The sequence below is a fragment of the Gastrolobium bilobum genome, unplaced genomic scaffold (assembly GCF_033153095.1).
Source record: "Gastrolobium bilobum isolate Gb01-03AN ecotype WA unplaced genomic scaffold, APGP_CSIRO_Gbil_v1 utg47561, whole genome shotgun sequence".
Lineage (NCBI taxonomy): Eukaryota > Viridiplantae > Streptophyta > Magnoliopsida > Fabales > Fabaceae > Gastrolobium > Gastrolobium bilobum.
The window spans coordinates 1-22,009 of record NW_026899971.1 but is presented as its reverse complement, the minus strand read 5'-3'; the positions used below and the strand labels follow the sequence as shown (position 1 = coordinate 22,009).

Here is a 22,009-nt window from a genome sequence, read left to right as displayed (position 1 = left end):
GTTGCTAAAAGTGGCTTTCACTAATTTTTTTGTTGATATATGGACCTTGTATGTGAAAGTAGCCTTTTGTAGGCCATGAACAAGAAAGAGGGAAAAATTAAATTTTTATGCGGAAGAAGCAACCTTTGCCCACCCTCAATAATGTTTAACCCATGAATCATGCAATAGACATGTTAGGGTTTAAAGTAGATACCTTTATTCGAATTATTATTCCTGATCAAATGCGTTCTTGATCAATTCTTCAGACGTGAAGAACACTAGCCCTCCGATGGAAATCCACACCACCTTGTTGTCTCTTTAAGAGAAGAACACTTATTCAAATGCCCAATCTCCTTCAATGGAGGTTTCTAGACTCAAGAGAAGAATAGAGATTGGGTAGTGTCTTTGGTTATTCCAAGAGAGATAGCCGCCACACTGATTTGTGTATTGGCTAAGGTTTCAGTGCAGAAAATTAGAGAAGAAGAAGAGATAAAATTAAGGAAACCAATTAATTAAATTAATTGGCTGAAATTGGGAAAACTAATCAATTGGATAAAATTAAGAAACTTACCCAATAAGATTGGGATTTGATGAGGGCGCTGATTTGACCTAGTCTTAGGTTAATGAGTCGCCCATCAGGCCCAACATAGCCACTGACATAAATGGGCTTGGGCCCATTAGGCCCAATCCATCTAATGACAACACAGAGCACTAGCAATGCTTTGTTGTCCCAGAGCTAGTTGAGTTGATCGAATGATCAACCTGTTATACCTATTTGGTTACCGTGTGAATTGTCCTTTCATCTCGGTTATCCATCCCATTGACCTAGGTCAAGGAAAACGTATCAACCCCTGCGGTCTGGGGTTAGCTTTTGCCGAAACAGGGAATCTTCATTTACGAACTCTAAAGAGCGGGCCATCTCATGACTCCTTTACTATGCATAGATTCCCGAGTCCCGTAAATGTCATCCCGGTTTCACCGGTCTACAGATAACCTAATCTCTCACAGAGATTAACGAATTCCTTTAGCTTGTCACACTAGCCCTGAGTCCTTAGGGCATGCCAAGAGTATACCTACAAGTCTCCATGTTTTAGGCAGACAAGATATATAATCAAAGTAAGCCTTTCAGAGCACAGGTCTATACGACAATGTCAGGTCTAAGGAAAGACACACCCAAATAATAAAAGACATTACCTATTGATACTATCTGTGAGATTTCCTTGTAGTGTCTTTTTGTGGATCCGTTCAGTGCGAGCTATTCTTCAATAGGTCCGCCCACGAGTCAGCTAAGACATCTCCATGTCTATAGCTCACGAGGACTCTACCTTGCATCTCCATGCAAATAGCTGAGTCGTGCTAGTCTTACCCGAGATAACCAATGCCCATTATCGGTATCTCTAGACTAGGAACATATTTCTGGCAATGGACGTGTGGTGTCATTGAGCCCTCATGATCATGATCTCTATCACAGATCCTCAATGTGACACCCGTTCCATTCCAAGGGCTTTATCCAGTTATTCATATTCAATATTTGAGACATGCAATATGAAACAAGATAAATAATGCTTTTATTCATAAAATTTATTCATAACTAATAAAGAAGTACATGGATCCATCTGACTCTCAGATTGTCTCTAGGACACCTATGTACTAACAGTATATGGAGAGGAATCTGATTACATGACCAATTTGTAAATATGCATGCTAAGTGGTTGATATTTTGTCTCAGTCAAATTACATGTAAATTTCTTGAATGAATTGTGGCTGTGATAACATATATTCGCATGTTGATGCTGTGGTCCGCTGTTATGATGAGCATTCCAATATTATATTTTGCACACACCACATGTTTGATATGTTGTGCATGCTAGCCGATAGATAATGGACTAGTATGTTTTGGATTTACTTAACATCAATAGCTGATATTGTGTTAATGGAACCTAGAACATAGGTCATAGGTCTTAACATGAACACATTGCACATATGTGAATAAGAAAGGTTATGGCTATGCTTATGAATGGACTGAGAATGGATGCATAAATCTTAACGAATCTGCGAATATTGGATTTAATACTAGTCTTCTGGAGTGTATAATTCAGGTTAACTGTCACTCAAATATGCGATGTTTGGTAATTCGCCTAAAAATGTTACTAGCTAGGAACCCAAGGCTGTTTAATTCTTGAACTCAATGGTCTTCATGGATTTGCATTTTAGAATCTTAACTGCTACTGAATATCCATGAGTGTCACAAGCCCATATCCTGCATATTTTCAGATCAATCAGGGAATGTTGTTTTCTATTAAACTGCCAAAATTTTGCTAGATTACATCATTCTTCAATTTCCAGTATTATGATAAAATGAAAGGCTACATACCATCCAGTGTTAGAAATTCATGTTTCTAAAATTATTTTCAAGCATATGTTATGACCTTCTATCTGTCCGAATGTTAGAAATTAACATGATTGACATGTGATGCTCACCCGCAAGTGTATCGATCGCACAAGTAGTATAATGATAAGAAAGTATCGTCTCCACAGGGATTGTGATCGAATATCAAATAATCGTTCTTTTTAAGATGGAAGGAATTCAAACAGATATGAAAAATGTTGTTGATTTGGATAAAAATAAGAACTAAAATAACAACGTAATTTTGGAATTTTTGTTGTTAAAAATAAAACAGAGATTAATTGTATAAAATATGAAAAAGCATTGTAGCTAGAGTACACTCACCAAATGATCCCCACTTCTTATGCTGGATTGATTTACAATACTCATTTATATAAATACTCAGATAATTTATCATCTAAAAATAATTAGTTAAATTCCAATCTCTTGGCAATCTAACCCTTTAACCCCAATTGGAACCCTAATCCCTCATGAAATTAAGCAATGAACACGATAAATAAAACATCTGCAATCAAATATACGTCTATTCCTAGCACGCATAGAAATTGTTATCCTACTCCCTTTCAAGATCAAAACCCCAATATTCCTACCAAGGGTTCCTACCCTCAAACTACCATCAACTATAAGATTGATCAGTTCTAACAAAGAAGATAGAAAATACACACAGAGTAGAGATAAAGATGAATATATAAACGAGTAAAAATAAATCAATCCGTTGTAACAAGGGTTCACATAGGGTTTGTGACCCTAACTACAATAAAAAGTACCTAGCCAACCATGGTGAAGATAGAAAATATGCATAGAGTAGAGATAAAGATAAATATATAAACGAGTAAAAATAAATCAATCCGTTGTAACAAGGGTTCACATAGGGTTTGTGACCCTAACTACAATAAAAAGTACCTAGCCAACCATGGTGAAGATAGAAAATATGCATAGAGTAGAGATAAAGATAAATATATAAACGAGTAAAAATAAATCAATCCGTTGTAACAAGGGTTCACATAGGGTTTGTGACCCTAACTACAATAAAAAGTACCTAGCCAACCATGGTCATGGCCGAAGTATCAATATTCAACATAAACTGGAAACTGGAAACTGGAAACTGGAAAATGGAAGAACAAAGATGAACAAGAAGATCTCTCAGAAGCTCCCTCTCTGAAGCACGACGGTTCTCTCCAGAATGCGATACCTAATTCTGTGAAGAGCACCTTTTTAATAGACATCTTTTCTTCTCCCAAGTTTACCCTTTTAAAAACACGGTACTGTAATTCCCGCAAACTAGCGCGGGTCTGCGCCACTGTGGCGCTGGACCACGCCAGATCCCTGGTAATTGGCCTATGCACGTGGCGCTAACTTGCGCCAGTATGGCGCTAAGTTGCGCCACTTCTCTGGAATTTTGGCCTAGCAATTCGATGTAGCATGGAATTTCCACCCGTGTAGAGTCGCATCACCAAGCTTTTCATAGTTTCCACCGGTTCTCCCTTTTTAAACATAACAAATAGGTGAGAAATGTCATTGAGATGGAAAATTTAATATAATAAACAAATATGTATAAAAAGTGCTCTTCTATGACTTAATTCTCATCATTTTTAGCCTGGAAAACTACATCTGCCAGAGGCACATCAAACCATTCCTAGATTTAAACGTTGCTGTCCTCAGCAATGTACAAGACTCAATCCAGAAACAATCAATTAATCCAGCATAACAATACATAGACACTCTCAGACACAATATGCTATGCATGACTGACCCAATATCATAAATTTCTAACATTGTCATCAGCTTTCTAAAGATACAAGTCTACATTGATTACCCCTCACACAGATAAATAATGTTCACTCAACACTCAGTGTTTAAAGATATCATGAGCACTCAATCAATCACAGCTATAACACTACCATAGTCTTGATCATATTCTCAAAAATTCTTAAAATTGAAGAATCAAACATATGCACCAGTTGATCAAAAGGACTTCACAGGTTGTAACTTGGCCGGGTTAAAGGGTAGGAATATATGAATAGTAGCTCAATAACAATGAGATTGAAAAACTGATACTCTTTCACTTTAACACATTCAACTCAATGGTTTTGCTCTACTAACATTCCCACAGAATTTCAGGAATTAATTCCTTTTAGCCACCTTTTATGCATATTTATCCTTTTTCTTTCTCTTTCATTTTTCCCTTTTTTTTATAAGGGCACAGATGAAATCTACATCCCCTAATCACTTAACTTTTGTGGAGCTTACCTCCATTTCTTTGTTTTATTTTTCAACACATCAGTAATTCAATCTCAATCAAGGTAAGTCACATGGATGTAAGCTAAGCCATCACTCAGGCCACAGGTCATTTACCAACAAAATAAGTTCAGGCTCAAGAGGCTAGCAATGGAAAAACTTCATATAGGTGGGCTATTTTGGCTATAGGTTAATAAGAACAAAATGCCTTTATCATCTCAACCAATGCATGCATTATAGAGAAACATATCAAGTTCTAGAGTGTTACAACAGTGAGGTCTCTCAACAAGAAAATTCAGTGTTTAAGTTCAAACCTCACAGCTATGATATTAATATAGACTCAAGAAAATCAACCTCAGACATTATCAGAATTTTACAACATCAATTCAGACAAACGAGCAACATGTAACCCAATTATATCTATGCAATGTCATGCCATAATGTCATACACATACTTCCTAAGATTCAATCAAGCACATTAACTGGATAAGCACATTTAAACATGAGAATTGCTTGAAAAATAGATCGATATATATATATATAAATATATATTTTAAATAAAAACAACACAAAATAACTAACGAAAATTAAAAAAAAATTAAAAGAGTTTAGAATATCTCCCCTGATAGAAGCAGTGCAGTTCCAAGGTGCTTTCCTAAAACCTACCATTCCCAGATTTAAAGAATTACTGTCCCCAACAATAGTCAAACCAAAAGATGGATGAAAAACCTGCATCATGGAGCAAACAACAGCATATAGGAGAAACTATAATGCACACAATAAAACATCAGAGTGTTTGGGAAATATACCAACTCAAATCAGCTAAATGACCCTAACATCAACCTATGGTCATAATAAAGCAGCAAAAGTATCAAAAACATAAACTAAAATAATATGTAAGAAATCTCTGTCAGCAAGGAGACATCACTCGTCCTCATCGTCACTATCATCCGTGACCATCCTCCTAGCAGCACAGGATGATTCAGTGGTAGGACGATACAGTTGTGGATCCATGAATGGCTGTGATGGCATGGGAACATCAGTTGGGGCTGGAGCAGGATACTGCTGTTGATAGACATAAGGAAGAGGAATCTCAGGATACACAGGCTGAAATGTACTGAAGGGTACACTAGGATAAGCATGCTCCAGGAAGCGGTGAGTATACTCCCCCTGCATAATGAGCACCTCATTCTCGATAGAGATCCGAGAAAGCTGCTGTTGCAGTCCATAGAAATCAAATGCAGGAGGGGTTCCTTGAGGAGCAGCCAGATCAGCATGAGCATCATGAGCTTCAGGAGCATCTGGCTCAGGTACAGGAGGTGGAATAGGCATACATGGTACTCATGGAGAAGCAGGCCTACCAATTCCAGCAGCATTGGCTCTGCTCCTGAACTCAACCTCAGATTTAGAGCAGTAATCTATGTAGGTAGTAAGAGTGATCTATGATGCAAGTTTAACATCCAACTCTTCATCATCAGAAATATACACCCCTGCCCTAAAACACAAATGATTGATTAAGGATGCAAATCCCCAAAGTTCTTTCTTTCTACTCTCTCGCACCATGTGACAAATCCTGTCAGATAATACTGCAGCAATATTCAGTCTTTCCTCCCCAGTAAGGATATACAACAAAGAGCCTCGCTCTATATTCACATCAGACAAATTAGAAGATGGAAGAATGTTGGCATTCACAAAATTATGCCAAAAACGGCATTCAACAGTTAGCTCTTTCATATTCAACTTTTCAGGGATGCCACCAGCTTTATTTCCCTACTTTGAGTATGCGCTGGTAATCTCTGTCCTCACCATTGTTGGGTGGTTAGCTAATGGTGGAAAAATATAAGTTCTGATGGGGGACGTTCCTCTGTTCTATATTGGTGATAGAACACAGATTCGTTCCCTTACTTCCAACCCAAGTGCGCAAGTGCACGCATCAAGTAATAATGGGTGTATTAAGGCCCAGATTATCGTTCTCACGAGGATAGAACTCTAAATATTGTCTTATACTATTTTATAAAGAATGAAAATGCGAAGAAAAGTTATTGAATGAACTATCTGGTCAAACGTTCCCTACTGTCTTGACAACGTTCCTCAGGAACAGTAAGTTCAGTCTGATGGCAAACAATTGCTCGCTGCGTTACATATGTGATACTTCCTGTTTAGAAGAAGGTGAGATAATAATCATTGAAGATTTTGTAGATACAAGATTAAATAAAGTAAAAATAATAAAACAGTAATAACTATAATTAAGAGACAACAAGTGGATGGTTTTAAAAATAGTTTAACAGAAGGAACGGATTCACTGCTCCTTTCTTAAATAGTTATTTCCTCTGCTCAAGGCTTAGCACTTTTTGGCTTTGTCCCAGTTTCTTATCTGCCAACTCCGATTCCTTAGCTCATGGACTAGATGGCTCACAAGTTTCCATATTCCTATGGCTCCCTTGACTCCAACAGGTACTCAGTACAGAACCTTAAAGTGGACGAAGCGGCCCCTTATTCCTAAGGTGACCAATAGTATTTTTGCCATGACACTACCTGCCCCCAATGGCTAAGCTGTCTGAAATCCCTTCCTTATGGAAGTTCCTTTCTCAGTATGTGTTCAATTTCCATTGATACACAATGAATATAGCTTACTTAGCCAAAGAAATACAAAAAGCTTCAGTCAAGAGTTTCGAAAATAATTCTTGAAGAATGTTGCAGTTTATCCGTTCCACAGATAGTTCAGCCCATGGCTGATAATTTAAACATAATTATTCTACACAGAAGTCCCAAAGACCCGAGATTCAGCTCAGAGATAACGAATGGAACGAAAAGAAGAAACACTTATATTAAAATGAAAGACAGTTTACAACAAAACATAAAAATGAAGAAGGTGGTTTGATGCTCGTGAGGAGTCTTAGGGGATGATACAGAACAGAGAAGAAGGGTTGTCACTTAACTACAATCCCTTCAGAATTCGATGATATTTTTGTGTTTGGGACGTCCTATTTATAGGCAGAAGAGGAATGACAGTCTTGTAAATCCTTTGGAGCTGGTTTCTTGAATGAAGGGACGGGGCAGTGGCAACAGTGTTTAGAAGCTTTGCAAATTGCTTGATAGGACAATATTTGTTGATGATTAGTCATTTTCTGCAGTCCCCTCATGCCTTGCTTTTCTTCTTGGCCAATAAGAACTCTTGATTCTCTGCTCTTCACGTTTCCTGGTGCTTAAGTGGTGCACCGCCTTTGCTTTTAGAAGACTTTGTCTCCACTTTTCCTACAAAAGGGACAGAGGCATTAAATGAGTGAAGCAGGTGCATTAAATGCTTCCCAGTCCATTCCCTTTTTAATATATTTTAAAGGAATACATCACCATACGTTCCCCCACTGTGTTTTTGTCACAAATGTGTAAAATAAGTGATTTTCATGCTGAAGTTGCTCATCAGATGAGGGAACGTAAGGTATTTTGCCATCAAAATGGGCTTAGATGGGAACGAATTTACGTCCCATCAAACACCCTAAAACTAAACTGTTGGTTGTCCCCAAACAACTCAGAAATATTGTATTGGGCTGCCCAATTTCAAAGAATAGCTCAACAGAAAGAAACTTGAGCCATTGAGCAATCATAAACTTTTCAAAAAATGAGCTATTCTCTATAGGTGACAAGTAAGAAGAATTTGTTCCAAGGTAAGTGAAGGTTGCTGATCTTCAGTCTCACTATCACTCAAGGTTTGGTGTTTGCTCTGTCCATTCCTGGATGTGATTCTTCAGAACTTGCTTTTCTGCTGCTTTCCTATGAAGTGCATATGTTTTCCCTTCCAAGGATCTTTTGAGAAGAGGGTTTTATGGAGGTGTGGTAGAATGGTGGTCATAATCACGGGGCCAAGGAACGTTTACAATTGTGTTTTTGAACTGGACTTTTTCTGTTTAGGGGAACACCTTTCCTTTTTGTACCTTTTCTTCATTTGAAGGGAGATCTTCTGGTATTTTCGTCTGAATTCTTTTGAATGGTTGTTCCCTTTTTCTTTGTTTTCCTTTTTCTGTCCTCTTTGTTCACTTCTGGGTTCGTTCCTTGTCTTTTTGGTTGACCTGGTGATGTGTTGGTCACTGTGGATGGAAATGTTTATTAGGTTGATCCTTGTTAGTGAAATCCATCTGTTCTTCAGCAGTACTCACAGCATCCAGGCAAGTTTAGAAGTTTCATTGTGGTTACACCTCAGGAACGCTCTCATAAGTAAGTGTTTGGCCTTTTTCCGTTCCTTACCAGCTTAGTTCACACAGATCAGCTTCTTTCAAAAATCTGAAGATTAAGCTCCCTGCATTTTTCCTATTTCAAGCACTCAAAGAAAGAATAAGCATCATTAATCAGTTACTTTGTGTTTCATGTATGTTGGCTATTAAAAATTGTACATCCTTAATACTTATAACTGAAATGTATGTACCAAACATTTTGATCAAAAAGTCTTTTTCATTGCAAAAAACATAATATTTACAAGGGAACGAAGAGTGAAATAAAATAAACAATACTAGAAATAAACTAGAATTTAACAATTAGGAGGATTTTCTCCTTTTCACTAGGGACGTCTGCTGTCCTTCTGAGCACCTCCAGCTTCTTTGGCTTCATCAACTTCCTCTTGTGTGAGGGGTCTCCTCCTGAGCTGATCTCTCAATCTTAATACTTCAGCTGCAGGTAGCCATTTCTCAGCATCCTTCAGTAGATCACTGATTATGGCAACGAGGTAATTGATGGTGGACCTCATCATTGTCCTGCCGGTGCGAATGTGCACAATCTGTCCTTCAACATCCAACAGTCTCATCTCCAACTAATAAATTCTCCCCTCCAAAAATGTTCCAAAGGCTTTGAGGGCTTCTTTGGTTTCTTTCCCTTCTTCAGAGTGCTTGAGGAGGAGCTTATTAAGCAGGAGTTCAGCTCTGTGGTTATTCATGGAGTTGGAGAGTATTAGGGAGTCAGATGCTCTTCTGATTTCTCTCTTGACAACTTGGAGTGTTGATGCATAGGAGGCAACACCGGTATCTTGGATGGTTGTCCTAATGGTGCTGAGTTGCTGTTCTCTCTCTTCCTTCTGCTGTTCCTGAAATGTGTTGAAGGAAGAGGAGAGTTGACCCAATCCGTCCCTTAGAGTCTTCAGCTCTTCATTGGTTCTTGTCATATCAGTTTGAGGAACGAATTTTTTTGCTGGTAGCAGCTTTTCTATTCTCTTCCCCATCATCTCAAAAATTTCAGCAATCCCAATTTGGGAGTTCTTTTTAGTTGGGATGGGGATTGCTGTATCAGGGGAGGAAGTGGTCTATTTGCTATGCTGGCTGCTACTAACAACAGGAGGTGACACAGGTTTTGGTTTGGGCTCATCTTCTGGTGGTCTGGATAATGAGGGAATTGTTTCAGTGGATTCCTCCATTAGTGGAGGAACTGCTATCCCTTCTTCTTCTGCTAGAGCTCTAGCTAGAGCCTCGTCCCCAGTAGTGTCAGGACGGTCAACAAGATACAAGAGGGGGCCTCTCAGACTGATTTGTCTGAGAACAGATGGCTGAGCTTCTTGCTCAGCCACTGATGTTTCTGCAGCAGGTGCTGCTTCCTTTTCTATTCTCTCCTATCCTTGTTGTTGCACATGAGAGGGCTGTGGTGTGATAGGTGTTGGTGGAGAGTGAGCAAGTGGTGGGGACGGAACGTCAGAGAATGTAGTGGCAGGGCTGCTTCGGGACGTCTCCTTAGCAGCTAGTTTGGGTACTGACGTTCTGCCAGCCTTCAGCTTTTTTGCCAAAGGCTCATTGTCATCACTCTCTTCCTCTTTGTCAGAGAGGGTGATGGGTTTCTCAGAGGATGCTCCCTCTGCCTTCTTGGTGCTGCTGAAGGTTCTCTTCACCCTTTGACTTGAATGTTCCCCCTTTCTTGGGGGAGCTTTGGCAGGGGTTTTCTTCTTGCCCTGTTTGCTTTCAGTAGCAACAGGGGCATCCTTCTTCACTTTGGTGGGAGGGGGAACAGTTCTTCTTGCCAGAACATGGGCAGAAGTGGAGGATTTTGAAGGAGTGGCCTTTGTGGTTTTCTTCTGAGGGACCTCAGGAGCTTCCTCCTCATCATCACCGGTGACAATGCTTCTGAGGTCTTCAGGAATAGGCTGAGTTGTATCAATGTAGGTGCTCTTAAGACCATTCCAGGTCTTAGCATCGATGATAGATGCTACCTTTGTTATGTCATTCTTGTGAGCTTCCGCACCAGCCTTTAAACAGAGCTTGGTGATTAGGCATGGAAGGCAGACGGTGGTCTTTCTCATCTCCCTCTTCAAGCTGCCATAGATGAAGGGTACTGCATCAAGAGGAATGTTCCTCATGATGCAGTAGATTTTGATTTGGAGGGCCCACTTGACAGTGGCCTCATGAGTGGAGGGGGTGAGGTTGGAATTGGCAAATAATGCCCAGAATCTAGCTTCGTCCCTCATGCTTCCCTTGAAGAGGGCTCCTTTGGCATAGACGGGGTTCTCAATGGCTATTTTTCCCAGCACGTCCTCCAGAAATTTGGAGACGTCCTTGCTGTCGATATACTCTTGGTATGGACATTTGTCAATGGTGGGAAGGTAAAGTACTTCCTTGATAGCAATCGGGGAGAATGACACTTGTTTTCCCCTCACTGTGACCACATCAGTGACGTCCTCTTCAGGCAGCCTCTTTATCTGATACAGAAATTCTCCCACTATGGAGACATTCATCTCTTTCATCAGTGGCAAAACGAAGCCACTTGAGGCTGGTCAGGGCTTTTTTTACAAAGGAAGGCATAACAACTTTGTCCTATTGCAAGGATATGTTTCTTTCTGGGTATAGATGGACGATGGGTTTAGTGAACTCAGGTTCATGGTCAGGGCTGGCCACAGGGGTTACTTTAACTGAGAGTTTGGTCATTTTTCACCGAAAGGAGGTTAGGGCAAAATTGCTGAAGAAGGATAGAAGTTTCTAAGTTAATGGGACGTAGCAAAACTTGGAGGAAGAAGGGGTTGAGTTTAAATAGACACTGGCTGAAGGAAAATGGAGAGGTTTTTGGGACGTGGAGGCTGAGGAGAGGGAGTGGGAAAGGTGGTGGAATGGGGACGTTACAGAATGAGTGGTCAGCAGTTAGTGGTGTGTAACTGATGATGATGGATGTAAGGAGATGGAACAGTTTAGGTCAGAATACGTGGGAGAGAGGGAAAATGAAATGGTGCAGTTGCATTAATGGTTGAGGAGACGGTTGCTTTTTCTGAGCACGTTTTCAAGATTTGCAATAAGTGCAAATTTGATATGGCTGCGTATCTTTTGAGTGACTCAACAGGGACAGGTGTCCCAGTCATTATTATCTTTTAACCCATTGAACGTTCCCTTTGTATTTTCTTAATAAAAATCCTAATTACTATTTACTAACTATCATTAAAAGAAAAGGTAAAGAAAAATGCTAATTAATTAAATGTAAATCTAATCTAATGAAGGGAAAGGGAACGTTAAGCATTACTAATTACTTATTTACTACTGTTTATAACAACTTTGCAAAATATATAAATGAAATATAGTTTTGTTTTTTTTAAGAAGATTGGGATTGTGTGGTCAGGGACCACCCCAAAACTATGTTCTTGGAACGGAACGTATGTTATTTGGACTTTTGGAGTGGAACATAAAACGTTCCCTCCTTTTGGGAGCTACATGGTTAAGGTTAACTACCCCAAAACTTTTCTCTTTGTCTGAGAGCAAATGAATCCACTGGGTTGCCTCCCAGTCAGCGCTTAGTTTAATGTCTTTAGCTAGACATGGTACTTACCTCTCAGGTGGATTTAGAAGTGGTTGAGGAAACTTCAGTGTCCCCTGGTAGTGCTTCTTGTGCTCTTGTATTGAGACTGGCAGCAATCTGTCCCAAATGGGATTCAATGTTCCTGACTACTGCATCATTACTGGTGACATATTCTTTGACATAGTTTTCCAGGGTGTTGATGCGTTTGTCATCTCTGTGGAACGGAACGTGATTGTTTCTTCTTTGTAGTTCAAACGTTCCACTGCTGTTGCCTTGCTGGTACTGCTGCTGAGTGTTGAATGGTCTGTGGTTCATGGGTGGCCTCCATTGGGGGTTATGGTTCTGATCTTTTATGATAGTTCCTCCACGATTTGAATTGGCATTGCATCCTGCTTGTTGATTGTCTCTAGTGAAGTTCCTTTTGCCAAAGTTTTCTGCATAACACACCAATGCAGTGGATGGGCAGTCTGTTGAATCATGAAGGTCACCACAGGCTGAGCATGGTTCAGTTTCAGCTGCTGTGAGTTGTAAGACTTCCATCCTTAGTGCTTCTTGATCAGCTTTCAGGTTCTTCACTTCATTCATGAGTGATGCTAGCTGGGCTTCCATGGCAGTTTGTTTATCTAGTTCGAGCATGACAGGCTTCCTTACTGGGCTCACCCTGTCTATTGGCCATTGGAGACATCTTTCAGCAGTGCCTTCTATGATGTCATACCTGGATCGAAGAGTTCCTGTAAAAAATATCCTCCTGCAGCAAAATCTAAATGTGACTGAGAAGTATGGTCAAGTCCCTTATAGAAAGATTGTAACACTCCCCAACTCTCTACCCCATGGTTTGGACATTTTCTGATGATGTCCTTGTATCTTTCCCATGCTTCATAGAGATTTTCTCCATAAAACATCTTGAAGTTAGAGATTTCTGCTCTTACATCAGCTTGTCGGGACATAGGGAGAAACCTCTCTATGAACTTGTTAGAGAGTTCCTCCCATGAGTGTATTGAACCAGGGGTGAGTTTTCATCCATGTTTTTGCTTTTAAGCCCAAGGAGTGAGGAAATAACCTTATTCTCATACTCTCCTCTGTCACACCCTCAACTTTAAAATTATCACAGATATCTTGAAAGGTGGTGAGGTGTATGTAAGGATCTTCTACAGGGAGTCCATTGAAGACTCTTGCTTCCCTAATCATGTGAAAAATGATAGGTTTCGGTTCAAAATTGGGTGCTACAGGAGGGAGGATTACTCCCCTCTCTGGCCTGTTCCTGAAAGGAGCAGTCAGAGTTCTGAAATTCTGCTCAGGAGGAACATCTTCATTATTATTGTGATCAGCCATGTTTTCAAGAATTTCTTCCCTGAGGTTTCTTCTTCTTCTATGAAGTGTACGTTCTGGTTCAGGATCAAAGAGAAACTCAGGTACTTCAATGGAGTGGTCAGAGTTTGTTTCAAACTCTTCACTCATAAACCATAAACACAAGTTATAGGAACAACAGGTTCAATGAAAATAAAAATAAAAATAAAATCAAATATACAGAGTATGTACTAAAACAGTAATAAGAACAAAATTTAGTATTGCTATCCCCGACAACGACGCCAAAAAGTTGTTGGGTGCTGTGCTGATGGTGGAAAAATATAAGTTCTGATGGGGGACATTCCTCTGTTCTATATTGGTGATAGAACACAGATTCGTTCCCTTACTTCCAACCCAAGTGCACAAGTGCACACATCAAGTAATAATGGGTGTATTAAGGCCCAGATTATCGTTCCCACGAGGATAGAACTCTAAATATTGTCTTATACTATTTTATAAAGAATGAAAATGAGAAGAAAAGTTAGTGAATGAACTGTCTGGTCAATCGTTCCCTACTGTCTTGACAACGTTCCTCAGGAACAGTAAGTTCAGTCTGATGGAAAACAATTGCTCGCTGCGTTATATATGTCATCCTTCCTGTTTAGGAGAAGGTGAGATAATAATCATTGGACATTTGGTAGATACAAGATTAAATAAAGTAAAAATAATAAAACAGTAATAACTATAATCAAGAGACAACAAGTGGATGGTTTTAAAAATAGTTTAACATAAGGAACAGATTCACTGATCCATTCTTAAATAGTTATTTCCTCTGCTCAAGGCTTAGCACTTTTTGGCTTTGTCCCAGTTTCTTATCTACCAACTCTGATTCCTCAGTTCATGGACTAGATGGCTCACAAGTTTTCATATTCCTATGGCTCCCTTGACTCTAACAGGTACTCACTATAGAACCTTAAATTGGGCGAAGAGGCCTTTATTCCTAAGGTGACCAATAGTGATTTTGCCATGACACTACCTACCCCCAATGGCTATGCTGTCTGAAATCCCTTCCTTATAGAAGTTCCTTTCTCAGTATGTGTTCAATTTCCATTGATACACAATGAATATAGCTTACTTAGCCAAAGAAATAAAAAAAGCTTGAGTCAAGAGTTTCGAAAATAATTCTTTAAGAATGTTGCAGTTTATCCCTTCCACAGATAGTTCAGCCCATTGCTGATATTTTAAACATAATTATTCTAAACTGAAGTCCCATAGACTCGAGATTCAGCTCAAAGATAACAAATGGAACGAAAAGAAGAATGTAACATCCCCGTCTCGAGCCGGTTCAATTAACATACACATGATATAAACAGAAACAGAGGAAGACTTAACTTACGAAAATACGAGTTAACTTTTTCTTTTTCTACTTTAATTCTTACTCGGGGTAAACGAAAATCGGGCAGAGTTTCCTCTATAAATCGGACAACTGGGGATTTTCCAATCCCACTCAGAAGCATTTCCTGATAAACAGTTTATACAGCATAGTAATCCAGAAGTACCAGTCATGCAGATACAATCAGATACCCATCCATGGGCGCATGCAAAATATGGCTCCGTGCCACTATCCTAATCAACATGCAATCCAATACGAAATCATAAACTGCATAATACATCATCATATAACGTGCCTGAAAACCCAAATGTATATGCATCCAAGTGACAGACATGTACAAAACATATACAGGCCATATACAAAATAAAGGATCAATATCGTGATCCATCAAATGCGGAAATACTAAAAGACATCAAACACTCCAAAAGGTAGTAGCCTACAGCCACTCAAAATCCGATCTGTCAACTGCCTCAGCCACGTGTCGTGTCCCTACCTAGTGAGGACTCACCGGGAATCTGGGCACCTGAAAATATGTCCCCAAAGAGGGGTGAGATTACAAATCTCAATAAGCTCCAGGTTTATAGAGAATTCTCCATACCCCTGGCTCACTCCTGCACGAAAGTCAGATACAGAGTATCCGAATACAACATATAACAGATATCATAATAGAACAGAGCATTTATCCATATCATATCAGAGTTTGTGCGTCGTCATTCCCAAGGGAGGACCCCAAGCGGAAATCAACGCACATGTTCCTGAGGGAGGACCCCAAAGCGGAACCAAACATATCAGAGGTGTACACCATCAGTCCAGAGGGAAGACCCCAAAGCGGACATCCGGGTACTATACAATCAATGGCCAGAGATTGTTACAGAAATCATATTACAGAAGTCATATCAGAGCAAAACAAATCATGTTATCAAATAACTCTATATGAATGCATCTATACAAAGCATCTAATAACAGTCATACAGTCCAACCATAGTTCACTAACCATGGTGGAGCACTCAAGCAGGAAAAGACTCCTTAAACATAGAGCTTACCTCTTGAAGCTTTAACAATCAGCTTACTTGTGGCTCAAGTTACTTATATATCTTCAAGAGATTTTGATTCCTTTTTAGTCCCTAGGTACACCTAGAGCAAGAATCCACAAATACAAATTAATAAAATGCCATCATGCCTAGCTTTCACATAAGGCATACATTTTATCGCTTCTTTTCGTTTCTTTACGTTTTTGCCAATGTTATGCCAATACACAAGTCTAGACCACCTTATACTCGTTTGGATTCTTTAATTTAATCACCCATTCCCTTAGGAATTTTCAACATAATTCATGCTATTTTTCTTCAAAACTCATCACTTTTATACAATTTATTACAACACATTTTATTTAAAATAAAATGTACAAAATATATTCCTAAATACCCTATAGGTCGAACTCTATAAGGAATAGGCAAGGGCTCTTTTCTTTTTAATTACATGTAACTTACACATAAAAATGTATATTTCCATATTGTTCCAACTTAATGTTGGGACATCAAGTCCCTCACCACTCTCTATAGCCGAAACATAGGGAATCAAGACACAAAGGATTTTTTTTTCCCCTTTGGCCTTCACACTAATTTACCAAATTCCTACTCACTCCAACACATTAGACACTCTAAATATATCAAATAAAATTTTGCACAATGCACCCTATGTGACCCATCATGGCCGAAACCTAGGGAGGGAAGTACCATGGGCTTTTCAATTTTTTATTACATGTTGATGCTTACTTTACCATATAACTTCCTAAACAACAACAAACCATTATCAATTTCAATTTCTAAAATCAATTATTCCCTACCCACACATGCTCATAGATTTCATGACTTAATTCATCAAAATAATATCATGGAAGTAGAGGTTTCTTACCTCTAATCACTTGTACAAAGCCTAGAGAGCAATCTCCAAGCCAAACTTCATCAAAAACTCACTTTTTCTCCTCCAATGAATAGTAACTCGAAAATGAGAGGAGGAATAACTCTTCACACACTCAACTATAGCTCAAATGGATAGGTGCAATGGATTCGTTGAGTAGTTCCTAATCGATTTCATGTGGTGGGTCATTAGATTTGGTGGCAGATTCAAAGAGAATCAACAAAATCAAAAAAAAACCCTATCCCCCCCTTTTTCCTGGTGCAGCTCGGGTTTGGAGTGAGGAGAGGAGAGAGAATTTTATTTGAAAATGAAGCTTAAGTGACCTAAAAAGGTGAGCACATGTGGCCTTTTACCCGGGTATTTTTCTTTCGCGTATTTTCACTTAAACTAACCCGGAACTAACTCAAAGTTACAAATATATTTTTATTTTTCTAAAGTCATTTATATTAATTTTTTATTTCCTAAGGAACAATATTCATAATTCACAGTATGGTTTCTGCACCGTTTTTGACGAAATGCACTGTGAACCACTAACTGTACTTTATTTACTTTTGAAACTTAACACTTATAAACTTATCATTTTCTTGGGCCTATATTGACTTGCTTGGCATATATTGGACTTTATTATTCTTATTTCATCAATTATTTATTTCTGGACTCTACCGGTTGCTTAAACAGCAGTACAAAATACCCGGTAGAAACACTATTCACGAGATTTTCACGGAAAGTGCCAGACTATACAATTTTTCGTTCTGAACTCATATTTGTCGTCAGAATTATCAAATTATGCCTCTAAAATTATTTTGCTCTTTTAAGCTCTACCGGTTAATTCACAAAACTGTAAATTCTCCGGCAGAACGCACTGTTCATCACATAGTCATGATTACAGTCAAAATACTCGGAATCACTCACTAAATCTAATTATGGCATTTAAATCCTTCAATTAAATCTCTAATTAAGATTTACCATATAGGGTCATTATATTCATCCCACCTTTTAAGGATTTTGCCCACAAAATCAAATATCAAATATAACATATACCTGACATCAAACTCAGGATACTGCTGGAGAATCTCATTCTCCCGCTCCCAAGTAGCGTCCTCAGGAGTCAATCCTTCCCATTGTACCTTGATCATGGGAATAGTCCTGTTTCTCAATACTTTTTCATCACGTGCTAGAACCTTCAACGGTCCTACAACAAACTTCAAGTCTTTTCTTACTTCGATATTGTCCGGCTGTACAATGTGGGATGCAACCGGCACGTATTTTCGAAGTTGACTGATGTGAAAAACACTATGCAAATTTGACAGATGTGGAGGTAGGGCAAGCTGGTAAGCCACAGGTCCGACCCTCTTTATAATCTGGTAGGGCCCAATGAACCTAGGACTCAACTTCCTCACTCCAAGAGCACGCCCAACACCCGTAGTCGGAGACAAACAGATAAACACATGATCCCCTTCTGAAAATTCAAGGGGTCGATGCTTTGCATCATAATAACTCTTTTGGCGGCTCTGTGCTTTCTTCAATCGATCCTAAATCATCATAATTTGATCGGTAGTCTCTTGGACCATATCAGGCCCAAATAACTGCCTCTCACCAATTTCTGACCAACAAGTAGGCACCCTGCACCTACGGCCATACAAAGCTTCATAGGGAGCCATGCCCAAACTGGCATGATAACTATTATTGTAGGAAAATTCCACCAGAGGAAGATATTTATCCCATGTATTTCCCTGCTCTAAGGCACAAGCCCTCAACATGTCCTCCAGGGTCTGAATAGTCCTCTCAGTCTGACCATCAGTCTGAGGATGATAAGCCGTGCTCAGCCTCAGCTGTGTACCGAAGGCCTGTTGCACTGCATCCCAAAGTCTAGAAGTAAATTTAGGGTCCCGATCACTAATGATACTTTCAGGAACACCATGAAGTTTCACAATCTCTCTTACATATATCCGAGCCAACTGCTCTGTGGAGAAACTCGTTTTAACTGGTATGAAATGTTCAGACTTTGTCAATCTGTCTACAACTACCCAGATAGAATCAAAACCAGCCTGAGTTCTTGGTAATGCCACAACAAAATCCATAGAAATACTGACCCATTTCCATTCCGGAATATCCAAGGGCTTCAGTAATCCAGAAGGTCTCTGATGCTCAATCTTAACTTTCTGACATGTCAAACACTACTCACAAATAGAGCAATGTCTTTCTTCATTCCCGACCACCAGAAATTCCGTTTCAAGTCTTGGTACATCTTGGTAGCACCAGGATGGATAGTGTACTTACCCATGTGACCCTCAGTTAATACCTCATCTACCATATGACCTTTTGGAACAATGATCCGATCCTTGTAAAACTTAAGACCGAACCTATCAGTGGACACAAAGTCCTGCACTTTCATAGACTGAATCTCTTCATCAAGCAATTGAGCTTCTTTAATCCGCTCAACTAATGAATTCAGGACTACCGTAGTAGTCAATAAATGCGGACTATCTTCTGTATTCACAGGAATGTGGAGATCCCTGAATTTCTCAATCAAATTATATTCGGAAATCATCAAATTGGCCATACCAAGCGCCTTTCGGCTTAAAGCATCAGCTACTACATTGGCTTTACCAGGGTGATATTGCAATTCAAAATCATAATCCTTCAGAAATTCCACCCATCGGCGTTGCCTCATATTCAGCTCCTTCTGATCAAACAGATATTTTAAACTTTTGTGGTCACTGTAGACAATAAAATCGGCCCCGTATAGAAAGTGTCGCCAGATTTTCAATGCGAACACTACGGCTGCCAACTCAAGATCATGTGTCGGATAATTCTCCTCATGCGGTTTCAACTGCCGAGAAGCATAAGCGACCACCTGACGGAACTGCATTAACACACAGCCTAACCCAAGCTTAGAAGCATCACAATACACCACCAATTTACTGGTAGGATCCGGCAATATCAATACCGGAGCTGTAGTCAACTTCCTTTTCAACTCTTGAAAGCTGACTTCACATTCTTGGGTCCACACAAATGGGTTCCCTTTACGGGTTAATCGTGTCAAAGGTAACACCATCCGTGAGAATCCCTCAATAAAACGCCGGTAATACCCAGCCAAACCAAGAAAACTCCTGATCTCTGTAATATTTTTAGGACGTTCCCATTCTAACACTGCTTCAATCTTACTCGGGTCCACTGCCACTCCTTCAGATGAGATGACATGGCCCAGAAATTGTATCTCAGAAAGCCAGAATTCACACTTTGACGGTTTAGCATACAACTGATGCTCTCTCAGAATCTGCAAAACAACCTTTAGATGCTCAGAATGCTCTTCTTTACTCTTCGAATATATCAGTATGTCATCAATAAAGACAACCACAAACTGATCCAGATAGGCTTTAAAGATCCGATTCATATAACTCATGAAAACGGCTGGTGCATTTGTAAGCCCAAATGGAATAACCAGATACTCATAGTGTCCATATCGGGACCTGAAAGCTGTCTTCGGAACGTCATCTGGCTTTACCCGGATCTGATGATACCCGGACCGGAGGTCAATCTTAGAAAATACAGTCGCACCACGCAACTGATCCAACAAATCATCTATACGCGGCAAAGGATACTTATTCTTAACAGTAACCTTATTCAACTGCCGGTAGTCTGTACATAATCTCATAGACCCATCCTTCTTCTTAACAAAGATCACCGGTGCTCCCCAAGGAGACACACTCGGTCTGATAAAATTCTTACTGGACAAGTCTTCAATCTGCTTCTTCAATTCAGATAATTCTAGAGGTGACATCCGGTATGGGGAAAGAGAGATAGGCCCCACGCCAGGTAACAAGTCAATTGCAAATTCAATTTCCCTCTCTGGAGGAAAGTGCGGAATTTCATCCGGAAAGACATCCTCGAACTCAGAGACAATCGGAATAACATAAATTGGCTCCTTGTTGACGCTAACCAGACCTCCCAATAAAACATACCCGGAATCTCCTTCCTTCAAGGCCTTTACCACCCAAAGTACAGCAAATAAGGAGACTCCCTTTCTTCATCATGAGATGAGACATAAATGGTTTTACTGCAGCAGTCAATCTTCACACAGTACTTGGACAACCAATCCATCCCCAGAATTAAATTCACAGAAGCAAGGTGCAAGACAATAAAGTCGGCAGAATATTCCCTGCCTTCATACTTGAATTTCACATTTTCACAAACATAGTCTTCATTAAAAACTCTTCCCACAGCCGTAACAATACGCATAGGAGTTTTCATTTTTATCACATGCAGACCAAATGCTTCAGCTACATAATCAGCAATAAAAGAATGCGTGGCACCAGAATCAAACAAAACACTAAGCATTTCATCACGAATAGAAATCATACCTCGCACCAAACTAGCTGACCTCTCAGCCTCTTGCTGAGTCACTGCATATACTCGGGCAACTGGAGGTGGGAGAGGTAGAGATGGTTCCTCAACCACAATAGGTGCCGGAGTGGCCTGAATAGTAGAAACCTGTCCCCCATTAAAGGGGCAGTCCCTAATAAAATGCCCAGTTAGGACCAGAATTAGTGAGCAGATTGGTCCTTATGCTTCCTTCTGTAATATTCTTGAATATTTTTACACTTTTTAACAAGTGCAGCAAAAGTATCAAATGAGTCACCTGCAAGTTTTTTAGAGATGTTATCATGTAATCCTCTATGAAATTTAAAAATCAAGTCATCCTCTGTAGGTGGAGCTCTCTGGAAATGAGAGTATTTGGCCAGCTTATTGAACTTATTCAAGTATTCATCAATAGACATCTGACCCTGCTTTAGTTCTTCAAATTCACCCTTCTTCCTTATCCGGGCTTCAGCCGAAAAGTATTTCAGCAAGAATTACCTTTCAAATAAAGGCCAGGTAATAGCATAACCCTGACATTCCAAGGGCTGACGGGTATTTCTCCAGCAATCAGCTGCATCATTCTGCAACATATAAGAAGCATACAACAATTTCTACTGATCATCACACTCCAAGACAGTAAAAATGCGATCCAATTCTTCTAACCACTGAATTGC

The 22,009-nt window shown here is 39.6% G+C and overlaps 1 non-coding gene across 1 annotated transcript; it reads left to right on the top strand.

The window, feature by feature from the left end:
• Positions 1 to 13,198: 13,198 nt before the first annotated feature.
• LOC133294592 (small nucleolar RNA R71) lies at positions 13,199 to 13,305 on the top strand. The gene has a single exon (XR_009749233.1). It is a non-coding gene; the product is annotated as a small nucleolar RNA R71 (small nucleolar RNA).
• Positions 13,306 to 22,009: the final 8,704 nt, after the last annotated feature.